Source organism: Hippopotamus amphibius, chromosome 2 (genome assembly GCF_030028045.1).
Source record: "Hippopotamus amphibius kiboko isolate mHipAmp2 chromosome 2, mHipAmp2.hap2, whole genome shotgun sequence".
NCBI classification, from domain to species: Eukaryota; Metazoa; Chordata; class Mammalia; order Artiodactyla; family Hippopotamidae; genus Hippopotamus; species Hippopotamus amphibius.
The window spans coordinates 103826617-103842229 of NC_080187.1; the positions used below are offsets into that span (position 1 = coordinate 103826617).

General features: G+C 41.6%; 1 protein-coding gene across 1 annotated transcript in view; it reads right to left on the reverse strand.

Moving 5' to 3' along the window:
* The window catches only part of GALNTL6 (polypeptide N-acetylgalactosaminyltransferase like 6), a 1169120-nt gene that overhangs the window by 144919 nt on the left and 1008588 nt on the right, over positions 1-15613 (reverse strand). The window lies entirely within an intron of this gene.

Below are 15613 nucleotides of genomic sequence, written 5' to 3' on the forward strand. Positions count from 1 at the left end.
GTGGATAACTCAGATTTCGGTCTGCTGCCTGAGATTTTGTTTGTTTGTTTGTTTTTGCCATGCCATGTGCATGAGGGATCTTAGTCCCTGACCAGGGATCAAACCTGTGCCCTCTGCACTGGAAGCATGGAGTCTTAACCACTGGACTGCAAGGGAAGTCCCTTCCTGAGCTTTTTCTCAACAATGCTATGCCACAATAGTGCACCTCTAAACACAGGAAGCCGATCAGGCTCCCAGTGAGTTTTTGTGAGTTACAGGTGATTTACCTGGAGGTAGACTTACTTTGAAGATAGTGAAGTTTAGTTTGCAGTGCCCCTCACTTCTACAGGGCCCCTTCCAAGCCTCTGTTCATAGTCAGATGATTCTGTAACTTTTGCTAAGATCAGATGTTTTAAACTCAGCTAGATAGACTGCTGTCTGTTTCTTTTTTTAATTAATTAGTTAATGAATTCATTTATTTATTGGCTGCATTGGGTCTTCATTGCTGCACATGAGCTTTTCTCTAGTTGTGGTGAGTGGGGGCTTCTCACTGTGGTGGCTTCTCTTGTTGAGGAGCATAGGCTGTAGGTGCGCAGGCTTCAGTAGTAGTGGCACATGGGCTCAAGTTGTTGTGGCTTGTGCGCTCTAGAGCACAGGCTCAGCAGTTGTGGCACATGGACTTAGTTGCTCTGAGGCATGTGGGATCTTCCTGGCCCAGGGCTTGAACCCGTGTCCCCTGTATTGGCAGGCAGATTCTTAACCACTGTGCCACCAGGGAAGTCCCCTGCTGTCTATTTTCTACTCTGACTTTCCCTCTACCATTCTTAACTCAGATCAAATAGTATTGGAATGGTAGTTGGGATCTAGGGAAAGTATAAAAAAATGCCTTTATTATTAAGCTTACTTTTTTATGCTGAGGGATTTTAAAGTGCATTACAAATACCTTTCCATTTTATCCCTAAATATTTAGGTGTGCATCTTTTAGAGGAAAAAAAAATCCTACAAATCAAAAACAGCACTGATATTCCTAACGAAATTAATACTAAGTCCTTAATAGGATCTGTGGCCACATTGAGATCTCTGCATTTGTCTTCCAAATAGCTCGTGTGACTGATTTGCTCAAATCAGGATTCAATCTAGTACAAAACTTTGCATCTGATTGTTCTGTTTCTTAATCTTTTTTTTTCTTTTTAATAGAACACTTCCTTTCTTATCTCACTGATTTGCTGAAGGGAGTGGATCTTTGGTCCTATGGAATCTCCCACCCTCTGTGTTTGCCTGATTGTAGCCTCTTGGTGCTGTTTAGCATGTTTCTCTATTCCCTGGAAGTTAGATTTAAAGAACTGATCACATTACATTAAACATTTTCAGTTGTAATAGCCTTGTGTATGTCTCACTGTATCACGTGGGGAGGCAGATGGTACCTGATGGTCATACTAAGCTGTTTGATCTCTGTGTTAGAAAAGCAACCGTCTGACCCTTTATTGGTAGAGTTATTCCCCCCGCCCCACCCCAGTGATCAGAAAGGCATCTGTGCAGTGCTACTTTGGCTCATGTGAATAACTATGTTATTCAGCTGATAGTTGACACCAAATGACAATCCTTGCTTGAATCAATAGCTTCATGAGGGGGTTATGAAATAACTTTCTAAAGAGGCCCTGGTGTATTCCTTCATCCTCTCTTAATTGGTTGGTGTCAGTGGACTCCTAACTGGCCTTCCCAAGTTCCTCCCCACCGCCTCCACTTCTTGTCCACACAGCAGCCAGAGGACCTCATGGCATGTCCCAGATCGTGTCACCTTTCTGCCCAAATCCTCCAGTGGCCTCTCATATCCATCACAGAAAGCCAACATGGCTCTCCATGTCCTGGCCAAAGCCCACTCTCTGCTTCCATGTGCTACCACCGCCCTTTTCCCTCTATCACTTTACTTCAGCAACCCCCCCAGCCTCTGTGCTGCTCCTATAACACCCAAACCTGCTCCAGCCCAAGTTGCTCCTTCACTGCAGGTTTCTTCTCAAATGATATTGAAAGTAACTCCCCAACTCCTCTGCCTACCCTCTCTACCCTTTCTTGCTCTGCATCTTCCCATAGCTCTTACATCCTTGTTGTGTTGTATTTACTTTTCTGGATGGCTTCCTACTTGAGTATGAATTCCATGAGAGCAGACACATTGCCACGTCATTCATTCCTGTGCTCTGGCTCTGAGTGTGATGCCAAGGTTGGCACGCAGTGCATATTTGTTGAATGAACACTAGATGACTGATACTCAGTGAAAGTAGCACTTTACAATGGAGAATAATTTTCCTGTTTTTGTTTTTTTCAGAAGAGTCACCTGGCTAAAGAGAATGTCACCTCTGTTCCATCATACTTTTTGCTGAGCCATTGAAAGATGCATTTTGGAAAATTATATCTAGATAATGTAATTCCCATAAAGTGCAGCTGTAAAGATACTTCTCAAGGACACGGACTCTTGTCCCAGCTTAGAACTCTTCGGGAGGGAAATAGAAATTAAATGAACTCCATTCTTTTTATATTTTCAAAGAATTGCCTGCAGAGCAATTGGGGACAACATGTCACCAGCAATCAGTCTTCAGTTGCACTCAACACACCCCCACCAAAGGCAAAGGAAACACAGGGAAGAGCCATTTCCTTCCTCAAAGTCAAGACTTGCTCTATTAGAGATTATTTTTATAATTCTTAACAGGCTCGTGAGTAGAACTTAAATCAGAGAATTGCTTTTATCCCATCCATTAAAGACTCACTGGAATGGAAAAGCACTTTGTAAAAGCCTAGAGGATGATAGCCCTAAACTCATGCACCCTTTCAAGTATTCAGGTCCCTCTTAGGCATTTCACTTAAATGATCCCAATAAAATTGTCTCAAAAAGAGCAGCAATGAGCTTTCATATATTTTGATGATAGTCTGAAAATGCCCATTTGCTCTTTAAGCTCTGTTCACCTGTCCCTTTCCTTCAGATAAATCTTTTTGAATTCTGGTGCCTTGCACATATATATTGATATAATAGACTTTTCTCCAGGATTACTCCAACATGTCTTGCTGTGATCCTGATTTAAACAGATGGGGCCTCACACTTTGCTAAGTGAATGAGACATACAGCTATTGATGTGACTTGTGTGCGGCCAAAAGGCTGGGGATGGGGCTACCTACTTCCCCTTGATCAGACCACCGGTAATACTCTTAAGGGCCACCCCCCTTCTCTCCTCTGGACATGCATTGCCCTAATCCTGGCTTCAGGGGAAAGGGAATAAAAAGTAATTATAATATTTCATTTACTTCCCGCCTACGGGGATTCACACGGAAGTCCGATGCAATTACATGGTGGCAGTGGTGAAGGCTGAGGCCAGTGGGGCTGCCTGTCTCTGCTCCATAAAGCAGTCATCCAGTTACCGATGGACAGCAATTTCCAGAAAATCTTGTAATTAGGTTGTGAGACGGTGGCAAATAGGATGAACTGAAGAGGCAGATGTGTGGCCCAAAGTAATTTGGTTTCTACTAAAATGCACCACCACCCACATCCTTCCTATTTATTAAAGCCCCATAATACACCATGTTACATTATTATGGCAGGTAATGGGGGGGCAGACACTTAACTGTAATAAATTAGATTCCCCTTTGCCTGCACCAGAGCCACAGTAACATCTTCTCGTAAAAGCTGTGAAAGTGGTTTTTCAGAAATTGACTTGACAAAAAAATAACACTGGAATCTACTTCACCATAAAGAATAAAAGAGCTCAAAGCTGATGAGGTTGGACACTTATGGTCCCTCTGAACCACCTGCTCTTGATCCTAAGCTGCTGTAAAGCCAGGCAGACAGAGGAGGAGAAACAATAGTCAATGAGCCTTCATGTTTTACCTACCAAGATTGTTTTCCTGTTTCGAGAAACTGAACAGCAACAAACAATATGGTCCTGCCTTGCAATGATGGTGCTGACTTCCGATGTTTTCTTGAATTTGCATCATCTTTTTCTGTCTCCTTTAAAAGCATGCATATAGAAGGCAGAAAGGTGAGACTGGAAAATAAGCACCTGTGTGATATGATATTTTAAATAATTTGATAGCTTGTGGGGGTGTAAGGTCTTTATGTTGTTATATGGAAACAGTTGGTTCTCACTCCATTTTAATTTCCCATTTTGTCAAACTGCTCTGACACTGTGGAGCGGTATCTGATTTCACATGTGAGCTGCTCTAATCACTCACTGAATAAAGCAACAAGGTCAGGGATCACCAATTGGTCAGAGAAAGGATGGTATGTAATCAGTTACTTAAGATTCAGCAGGAAGGACCAACTACGTTGGTGAGACACTGACAATAAGTGAGGATAACAAGACAACACATGAGACAATTTTCAACGAATGACGCCAAGGACAGTATTGTTTTAGAAGTTTCAGCCCCTGGAGAGAGAGCTCAGCTGTCCTTGGTGAGCGGGCTGCAAAGAGCTTAGTGCTGAGTCAGCCCCTGGGAAGGGACACTGACTGGGACTTGGCCCACCAGAGACCGAAATGGAAAACAAACCGATGATTCATGATGGCCCTGCAGACAGAGGGGCAAATCGAGAGCTAGGCCTCTCTCAGGGAGAAGAGAGGCCCTTGAGCAGGGACAAAGGTGCTTAATCACTCGAGCTGCAGAGCCCAGCATGAGACGGGGGCTTTGGGAAAGCAGAGCTGCCCCAAAATGAAAAGGTACAGGTGGAGGAAATTCAGGGATGTTGGTAGAAATTGCATGAATGTGACTAGTGACGTAATGTCTTCTTTTAAAAGCAAACACCCCGGGCTGAAAACCCGAGAGAGAGATTTATGACTTGTATTCAGTGACCCTGAGGAAGTGGCCCAAGGTCAAATGGTAGATCTGAGGAATCAGGGCTTCCAGTGAGATTTCATGACCTTGATTCCAGTTAGAACAAGGAACCAGTCAGTGTTTCTCAAACTGTGGTCATGTGTAATCATCTCACACCTTTTATTATGCTGCACATTATTTGAACTATGATTTACATGTTGTTTTCTTTAAATGTTAAACTTTAATTGAGCTTCATCTTAAGCAAAACTATCCTTGTCATTATATTTTTTCTAATACAAGTTAAAATAAATATAAAATATTAAAAATAACAAGTGGGAATCTCTACCACTTAGACAATCTTAGCACCATCCGTGGAATGTGAACCATATTTTAGGAAACCCATTTGTAACATCAGTTTCTGCGTGTCTCCTTTTTTTTTTTCCTGAAAGTACTCAGAATCTTAGTTGGCTTTCCACGTGCATAGTTATGCCCTCTTCAGATTGGCCCTTCTGCTCTTTGTTTGAGATAAAACATAGTTTTGCCCTGATTTAGAACATGGTTTCTTGAAAATTCAATCTTTAGAAGAGAGTATGGTAAGGCATCAATCTTCTTTAGCATAAAGGCTGTCTGGATTTGCTGGGACATCTTCCCCAAGTTAATTTAATAAATATTATTTTATCACCTGCTGTTGCAGGGTCTGTCCTGATATTCTGAAAGATATAAAAGAGAAACATGAAGCAAGCAGTTCCCATTCTCAAGGAGCTTACAACTGTGGTGACTCAGAGAGGCAATATTACAGACTATAATTCAAGGCCGTAAAAGATGGACAGAGAAAGTAAGAAAGCAAGAGCAAGGAGAGAGAAGTTCATTCCAACTAGGATGGTGAGGGAAATTTTCATAGGAGAGAAAGTTGAGTTTGGCCTTGAACACTGGGAAAGGTTTGTACGAGTGGCTATAGAATGGGGGAAAGACATTCTAGCTGAAAGGAGTAAATTGGGTGATGGGGAAATTTAGGGTATTCTGATGTCATGAGCATAGGATATATTGGGTTGGCCAGAAAGTTCATTTGGGTTTTTCTGTACCATCTTTCGGAAAAACCCAAAGGAACTTTTTGGCCATCCCAATAGAAGGAGCCTCTGTTAGGGGAGTGCACAGCCAGTGACAATGATGTGTATGTGGGTGTCTAAGGCCCCTCAGGTCTTCCCCTTTAAGCCACACCCTTGACTAAACTTATAACTCATTTTTAACTCTTTGGGGTTATATTCACTTAGTGAAGATTTTTTGACTTCACAGTATTTGTAATTACATTCTGTGGGAGATACAAAGATGCAGAAACTTAATATTTTTGTTTAAAGAGCTTTAAAATGCATTTGGAGATACTCATGGGAAACTCATAGGAAAGTGATCCAAGGGTCACTTGAGCGCATAGAGGAATTATCACATGATGGTAGAGTGGGGTGTGGGCTGAGGTGGTTGGCAGGGGCACTCTGGTGCTGGGAACACTTGCTCTTGGCTTAAAGGAAGGTGGGACCAGGAAATGCACTGAGGAAGAGATAAAGCATTGGGAAGGAATCATATAGTACTCTTGCATAGGAAAGGTTGACTGATGTGTCAGATATACACAGTGAATACATTCTGAAAGGAAACTTTGGGCCAGATTATGTAGGTGATCTAATGCTGGGCTGATACTTTTGGCAATGACCTTGTAAGAAGTCATTGGAGGTTACTGAGGAAAGAATAAAACAAGAACATGAAAACAGAGCTGGAGAGGATATTAGAGGTCCTTGAAGCTTCTCCCCTCTTTTTATGAAGCGGTTACATTTCTTTGCCAACAGTATTGAGGACATTTGGCGGAGTCTGCAGTGGAAAGCAGGTTTCCATAAAGCAAAAACATAAAAATTATATGAGGGATAGAATCTGGCAAATATTCTCTCTTGCAATGCCCTTTCACAGTGCAAATATCTTACCTGAGTTCTGGAATGTGGTGATATTAGCACAATTTTGTTGATTTGTCAGCTAATCAGGTACTTTGTATGTCCTAATTTTGGGCGATAAAGTGAGTGGGTGGGTGGTAGGGGAAGTTTGAGCCACCAAATACCAGGTGCTGTCCTGGGAGAAAAGATATTCACAACTGTGATCAGATGTACCAGGATTTGCAGGGATCAGCAGGAGAAGCCTGATCATTCAGAATGACTAGGAAATTCAGAAGAGGAGTTAGGGGTGGAATCCTAAAGACAATTTTGTCATACTATGTGGTGACAAGATGGCTGTGGGGTCAACTAGACTAGATTTTTTTTTTAAAGATTTTTTTTTAATGTGGACCATTTTTAAAGTCTTTATTGAATTTGTTACAATATTGCTTCTGTTTTGTGTTTTGGTTTTTTGGCTGAGAGGCATGTGGGATCTTAGCTCCCCAACCAGGATTTGAACCTGCAGCCTCTGCATTGGAAGGCAAAGTCTTAACTACTGGACCGCTGTGGAAGTCCCTAGACTAGATTTTTTTTAAATTGAGATACAGTTAACAGACAATAAATAGCGTATATTTAGAGTGTACAATTTGGTATCCCACTCTCCCAATTCGTTTCCCCCCAACCCTTTCCGCTTTCCCCACTTGGTGTCCATGTGTTTGTTCTCTACATCTGTGTCTCGATTTCTGCCTTGTATTTCCTCTTTCATAGTTGTTAGTATTTGCCTTATGTATTGAGGTGCTCCTATACTGGGTGCATATATATTTATTATTGTTATCTCCTCTTCTTGGATTGATCCCTTAAACTTTATGTAATGTCCTTTCTTGTCTCTTGTAACATTTTTTATTTTAAAGTCTATTTTATCTGATATGAGTGTTGCTACTCCAGCTTTCTTTTGATTTTCACTTGCATGGAATAAATTTTTCCATCCCCTCACATTCCGTCTGTATGTGTCCCTAGGTCTGAAGTGGGTCTCTTGGAGACAGCATATAGATGGGTCTTTTTTGTGTATCCATTCAGCCAGTCTGTGTCTTTTGGTTGGGGCATTTAGTCCATTTACATTCAAGGTCATTATCGATATGTATGTTCCTATTACCATTTTCTTAATTGTTTTGTTTTTGTTTCTGTAGGTCCTTTTCTTCTCTTATGTTCCCTGCTTAGAGAAGTTCCTTTAGCATTTGTTATAGGGCTGGTTTGGTGGTGCTGAATTCTCTTAGATGTTGCTTGCCTGTAAAGCTTTTGATTTCTCCATTGAATCTGAATGAGATCCTTGCTGGGTAGAGTATCCTTGGTTGCAGGTTCTTCCCGTTCAACACTTTAAATATATCATGCCACTCCCTTCTGGCTTGCAGAGTTTCTGCTGAGAAATCAGCTGTTAACCTTATGGGAGTTCCCTTGTATGTTATATGTTGTTTTTCCCTTGTTGCTTTTAATAACTTCTCTCTGTCTTTAATTTTTATCAGTTTGACTGCTATATGTCTTGGCATGTTTCTCCTTGGGTTTATCCTGCCTGGGACCCTCTGTGCTTCCTGGACTTGGGTAGCTATTTCCTTTCCCATGTTAGGGAAGTTTTCAACTATAATCTCTTCCAATATTTTCTCAGGTCCTTTCACTCTCTCTTCTCCTTCTGGGACCCCTATTATGTGAATGTTGGTGCATTTAACATTGTCCCAGAGGTCTCTTAGGCTGTGTTCAGTTCTTTTCATTCTTTTTTCCTTATTCTTTTCTGCATAAGTGATTATCATCATTCTGTCTTCTAGGTCACTTATTTGCCCTTCTGCCTCAGTTAATCTGCTATTGGTTCCTTCTAGTGTATTTTTCACTTCAGTTATTGTGTTGCATATCTCTGTTTGCTCTTTAATTCTTCTAGGTCTTTGGTAAACTTTTTTTTTTAATTAATTTATTATTTTTTGGGGGGTACACCAAGTTCAATCATCTGTTTTTATACATATATCCCCATATTCCCTCCCTCCTTTTGTAAACTTTTTGATCTTTGCATCCAATCTTTTCTCAAAGTCCTGGATCATCTTCACCATCATTATTCTGAATTCTTTTTCTGGAAGGGTGCCTATCTCCTCTTCATTTAGTTGTTTTTCTGGGGTTTTATCCTGTCCCTTCATCTGGTACAAAGTCCTCTGCTTTTTCATTTTCTCTATCTTTCTGTGGCTGTGGTTTTCAGTTCCACAAGACGAAATAGTGCTGATACTGCTTGATACTGCTGTCTGCCCTCTTGTGGAGGAAGCTGTCTAGGAGGTTTGTGGGTGCTTCCTGATGGGAGGGACTCCCTAGACTGGATTTTTAATCCCTGCTTTATCATTTAGAAAATGTATGGCAATAGATTAATGAACTTCTTTTGACCTTTATGGAGCTCTCCTTTTAGTAAACTGGGAATAATCTTGCCCGTGGCAGGATTACCCAGGGTGGTAGACAGAGCCTCAGGAGGCTCCCATGACTCCTTCCCCAGCGTCCACACCCTTGTGTGATTCCCCTCCCCCCATGTGTGGTAGGATTGGTGTATTAGTTCTCTCAGGCTGCTGTAACAGAATACCATAGCCTGGGGGGCTTAAAGGACAGACATTGACTTCTCACAGTTCTAGAGGCTGGGAAGTTCACAATCAAGATGCTGGCAGATTCAGTTTCTGGTAAGGGCCTCTTCCTGGCTTGTACATTGCTGCATTCTTGCTGTGCCCTCACATGGTGGGGGGTGGAGGGGCTACTAGCAAACTTTGGTCTCTCTTCCTCTTCTTATAAGGACACTAATCTCACCATGGGGCTCACCCTTATGACCTCATCTAATCACCTCCCAAAGTCTCCACCTCCAAAACCATCACCTTGGGGGTTAGCACTTCAACATATGAATTTAGGGGAGGGGGGGCCACAAACACTCATTCCATAATAATCAGTGACTTCTTTCTAAGAGAAAATGGTAAGGATGATGGGATATACATGATTACACGATTATGTTATAAAAGATAGTAGTCCCTATCTTGCTGGAATCTCTCCCTCTCTTTCCCTCAGAGAGCAAGTGGCCATGTGGGGGAGCCCCACATGAGAAGGAACTGTGGGTGGTCTCCAGCCAACATCCAGCAAGAGGCCGAAGCCCTCAGTCCTACAATGGCAAGGAACTGAATTCTTCCAAAAACTCAAGTGAGTTTGCAAGTGGATAATTTTCCAGTTGAGCCTCAGATGAGACTGTACCTCTGGCCAATATTTTGAATGCAGCCTCATGGGACTCTTTGCAGGGAACCAGTGAAGCCATACTTGGCTTCCTGACCCACAGAAGCAATGAGGTAACTAAGTGTGCTGTTGTGAGCAGCTAAGTTTGTGGAAATCTTGTTACATAGTGATAGCTAACTAATACATCTAGCCTAGTGCTTAAGTCACTGATCAATAGCTGTTAACTTTCTCTCCTTCTATTATATTTCTTTTCTTTCTTTCTTTTTCTAAATGGAGTTTTATTTTATTTATTTTTTCTTTTGACTGTGCTTTGTGGCATATGTGGGATCTTAGTTCCCTGACCGGGGATCAAACCTGTGCCCTCTGCAGTGGAAGTGCAGACTCATCATTTTTCACAACATGCCCATGGGACAGGCCCAATCTGGGTAATCATTGTTTTCTTCCTTTGATTCAGTTTCTCTGTCAGTGACATGGAATTAATCCAAATATATAAACAGATTGCAACACTAATAGGCTCATGAAAAACCAACTCAGCCCAGAAAAATCTATATTAGTCCACCATAAATAGATATATGTGTCCTCTCCTTTTTCAGAAACCAGTTTTGCTTTCTGCTGCTACCTCTGTGACTCATTATTTTCTCATTGTCAAGTATCCCTTGCCCCAAATAAACACGCAATCTGAGTAAACAGTGTTATAGAAGCTGTTAGCTGCTCACCAAGGACTTGTGTTCTCTCATGCTAAAGAATTATTGCTGGGAAGTGGCTACTCATACAGGGACCCTATGAACAGGGACCCTCCTCACGCCCCAACCCTCCCTGCCATGTTCAGTTGGGCCATGTGACTAATTCAAGTCAATGGAATGTAGGTGGAAGTGATGTATTTTCAGGCCTCTGTCTGCTAATTTTTCCATGTGATCTACTACATCTTCCTTCCCTCTACCAACAAAAGCGAATGCTCTGAGGCCACAAGGGATGATGAAATCTCAGGATGGAAGGAGGCTGGAGCTGGGGTTTCTGAATCACTTGCAATCACTAGAATACATCTGCCCATCAAATACTCGATTGGAATTAGAGTGAAAAAATATTTAATTGTGCAGAGGCCCTGAGGTTTCAGGGTTTATCTACTACAGAAGCAACTAGGATTTCTGTCTTCATCACTTTGGGCTGCTATGACAAATGATCATAGACCCAGTGGCTTAAACAATAAAATTTGATTTCTCTCACAGTTCTGGAGGCTGGGAAGTCCAATATCAAGGTGCTGGCAGATGCAGTGTCTGGTGAGGACCTGCCTGCTTGCTTGTAGATGTCTGTCTTCTTGCCGTGTCCTCATGTGGTAGAGAGCAGAAAGCAAGAGCAAACTCTTACACTTTTTTTTTAATTAGGGCACTCATCCCATTCATGAGGGCTCCACCCTTATGACCTAATCACCTCCCCAATGCTCCAACTCCTAACACCACAACATTATGGGTTAGGATTTCAAAATATGAATTTTAGGAGGAACACACATTCAGTGTATAAACATTACTTTAATTGATTTGCTCTATAAAGGTAGTTTCAAGCCAAGTTCCTAGATAGAAGGCAATGCCCAAGTCCTTCCAACATGGAAAAACTTGAAGGTGCCCACCAGGGTTTGGACTTAAGCAGGCCTTGAACCTGAACACTGCTCCTATGGACTGTGGTATATCTTTTGCCATCCTTTCCCTTGGTGGCCTATGTTTTCTTTGCTCTCTTACTACCTGTTGACTGTTGTCCTAGTCTAACCATCCATTACCTCCAAAACCATGTCATTTGAACACTATCTTGCATTAAACATCAGAGTGACTTAGAATTCATGGTGCTGTGAACCAACCCTCACTCCCCACCCACTCCCAACAAGATGAGTCCCTTTGGAAACCAAAGCGAGTATAAATCAAATCATCATGTGCTTTGCCCCTCTGGACACTAAACTAGACAGCTGGTCCCAAACTTGTACCTGATTCTATAACTAAGTCATGGCCCAACTTCCTTTCATTTTCTCTGCATCCCCAACTACCCCCCTGCTGCAGAGACACTGTGCTTGAGGCCATGCCTGTTCAGACCATGACACATCTGTGATCCTGGCCTTAAGGGAGGTTCTTGATTTTAGTTAGTTACCTGAAACACGTGTCTTTATTTGTGGGTCATTGTGATGCTTGGTTGTATACACTTCAAGATTTTAAGAAAAGTTATCACTACCCTATAGATCCTGGACTCCTTTGTTAAGTACAATCTATAGTTATCTAGTTTTACAGACTGGATGTTATACAATTTCTCTATGTTGACTTGAGTCAAAGCTAAAGTTTCTGAGCCTCTAATTCAGTCGTGTTTCTCTGAGGTCACTTGTTATTCTCTCTTCTTGAAGACCAGTGATCTTAAATATTCCTTGTCCCCCCAAGAGTCCAAGGATGACTCCCAGGAAGGTGATGTGAGGGCTGAGGGGGCTGTTTTGGCCTCTGTCTGACACTCTATTCTTGGGGACAACTCCTATCCTTCATAGAATTTTTTTTTCACCTTCTAAGCTTTAAGAATTTCCCTTTTTCATCAGTAAAAATCCCCAATCACAAACAAATCAAGTAAAGTTAACCCACTGTCTCCCCCAAAGGATGCTTTCACATGGTACAAAGAGGAAAGGCTTTAGGAAGTAGCAACTTTCCAGCAAGGAGTTAAATGACACTTTTGCCCTTAAAAAATGCTACACAACCTCACTTAGTATATGGCTCCCTTCCCCCTCATCACTTTTCAGCCCATACTTGTATGATGTACCTAATTTATTTTCTTTTTAAATTTTCAATGATTCCTTGTCAGCAAATAACTTCAGTGGCTTTACAAAAATTCTACCGTTCACCTTTACATTTGCGTGCAGACTAGACACAAGAAAAATTGTTGTTTTACTACCTAAAACCATGGAAGCATGGAAAGTATCCTTTGTTTGGGGGAATAAAGTATTATATATTATCAATGTATATGTCTTGTTCAATAGCTTTATTTTATTTATGTTTACTTAACTCATGTTTCCTATTTTTATTGAATGTATTTTAGGATAAATGGAAATTTGTCCATTTGTCCATTCAACTATTTTTCTCCCACTCACTCATTCAATGTTTTTTTGAATTAGGAACTGTTGGGATTACATGGTGAATAGGAGTCTTACATTTACAGAATACTCACAGTCTATTTAATCTATTAAAATGGTTTCTTTCATTTTGAATGAGAAATTTTACTTTCATTATTTTCTGAGGTGTACTTTCAATTGTGATTCTAAGAGCTCTTTTCTTGTTCAGTATCCCTGGAATAAATGTGAGCCTCTGTCCAGGGTTTGTGGCTCTTAATCCTCATCAAGTATTTTTTTGGAAAAGTAGTTTTTCTTCTCAAAAGAGAGGAATACATGGAAAGAACTACAATCTTGTCCTGCAGGATGATACTAAAATGCCCACTAAGAGTAGAGAGGACATCGAACCCGGAGTTGTGGGTCCCATGGTCTCACTTTGTAATGTTCACTCCTGGTAGCTGCTGTCAGGAGACAGGGCGCCCTGCAGTATGTCTTGGCAGGAATGTCCCTCCACTGTGGCTTCTGGAGCAGACTTTTGGGGACCATTCTCACGATGGAGATTCTCACTGGCAGCTGCTCTCCGTACCACCAGGGGAAGGAAAATTCCACGGCTGCTCCTATCAGTGGTGGCAGAGGCTCTTAGTCTTTCAATAGCTTCTGCTATTAAACCAGGGTGAGGGCTTCTTACAGCTATTTCTGTTGGCAGCTGGAGAAGAATCCTTACTCCCCATTTCTTTCTGTGATTCTTGCGTCTCGGAAAGGACCAGCCCAGAGAAGTTTTCAGAATGGATTGTGCTGAATCTTCTGGAGGACAAATTTAAGGAAATTTCAGAGTAACCCTCACAATGTGCACTGGATAGTGCCACACCCTCCAACTACCCTGTAGACCCTCTTGGTTTTGTCGGACTCCTTCATGACTCAGAGAGCTCTTACCCTTGCCGAGGGGCACAGGAAGCCAGCGACTGGTCCCCTCTTCTCAGCAGTGAAGCCAGTGCTATTCACTCACTCACTTAACTTTTTTCTTGAGTAGCGATTCTAAGAGCTGTTGGGGCCATAGTAATGGCTATAGTATAACTGTTGGGGCTGTGATACTATTCATATGTTATATTAAAGTATTCAAATCCACACCAATACATGGTTATAACTTGTAACAAATACAGTACAGTGAAAGGGAAACACAGGCTACTTTGAAAGAAGATGGTCATGGGAAGGAGGTTGAGGTAGGGCAGCCCTGGGAACTGACGTTGAAGCTCAGATCTGAAAGGCTTGCAGACGAGTGGCATCTTCTTTAGGAACTGGAGCAGTGCTAGAGGACCAGGGCATCACGCAGACCAGACACAAGTCTTGAGTATGGAGATGACTTAAAGATATCCCAAGAGAAGAAGCCAAATGGCAGTAGGGTATATCAATGTAATCCAAAGAAAGCTAGTCCAAAGAAGAAATGTGAACCAAGGAATGAATGTAGGAGTCACCTTTGCACACATGGTAATTAAAGCCACTAGACACATGTAACAGGATTGTGTAGGGAGAGGGTGAGGGGTCCGTAGACAAAGGGTGTCTCAGGCTCAGCCTCGAGTGGCTCCCACACTTAATAGCAGGTGGAGGAAGAAGCTGGGCAATGTGAAAACCGAGTTCCAAGTCCCCCAATTACATGTTCTCCCTGGACGCTCAGAGATCTTCCATGCTTTGTATGTCTGGAAATTGATTTACACAGATGTCCTTGTATTCTTAACCAAAGTGAGGGACTATGAAAAGATACTTGTGTGAAGTCAAGTTAATGTCCATTTTCTTCACTAGACTGAAAAGGCAATAAGGGCAGAGAATGTCTCATTTGTTCACCCAATTCCTAGTACTTAGGACAGTGACTGGCCCACCTAGGAACTCAGTAAATATTTTCTGAAGAAAAAAAAAACATTCATCACAGCCTCTGGGAATAACATAGCAATTCAACCAATTGAAGTAGGATTAAGTGCCTCAGCAAAGGGAAGTACTTAGAATAATCATAATAAACATACAGACATACACACATGCCCGCAAACACACAGCAAATTTATCCTTTTTCAAAAAAATTGAATATACACAAATTTCTCATTTGTTTGTATATCTTAACTGTCTACGTGGGCTGCAAGGAATATTAACATACACATATTTAATTTTTAGAGCTCTGTAGAATGGAATAGAATGTATTGCTAGATCCAAAGAGGAAAAAAAGGGAAAACATAGCCTTGAGGCCAAGATAGTAGGTAAGAACCCAAATAAACCTGAGAGATTGATCTCAAATAAATTCCTCGAGGGAAATGCAACACCACGTTTGCCCTCAAAATGACAAACCTCTAACGTAAAGTTTGGTTCATGGCTGCTGTAGGTCAAGTGGCTGCTTTAAAGCTACAGGCAAAAGAAAATGTAATCCCTTTGTTATGGCTCTTCCATGCCAATGAGGCAGAAGGGGATTGTGACTTATATTTGTGGGAATTTTTTCAGTGTGTTGTTATCAGAAACCTAAGCCCAGGAGCAATAGGAAAAGAGGGAGAGAGAGAGAGAGGGAAAGAAAAAAAGAAAGAAATTCAGTATACTGTAGGACAGTAAAATACCATCATACAAAAGCAATGGTTGTGTAAACAGCATAAAA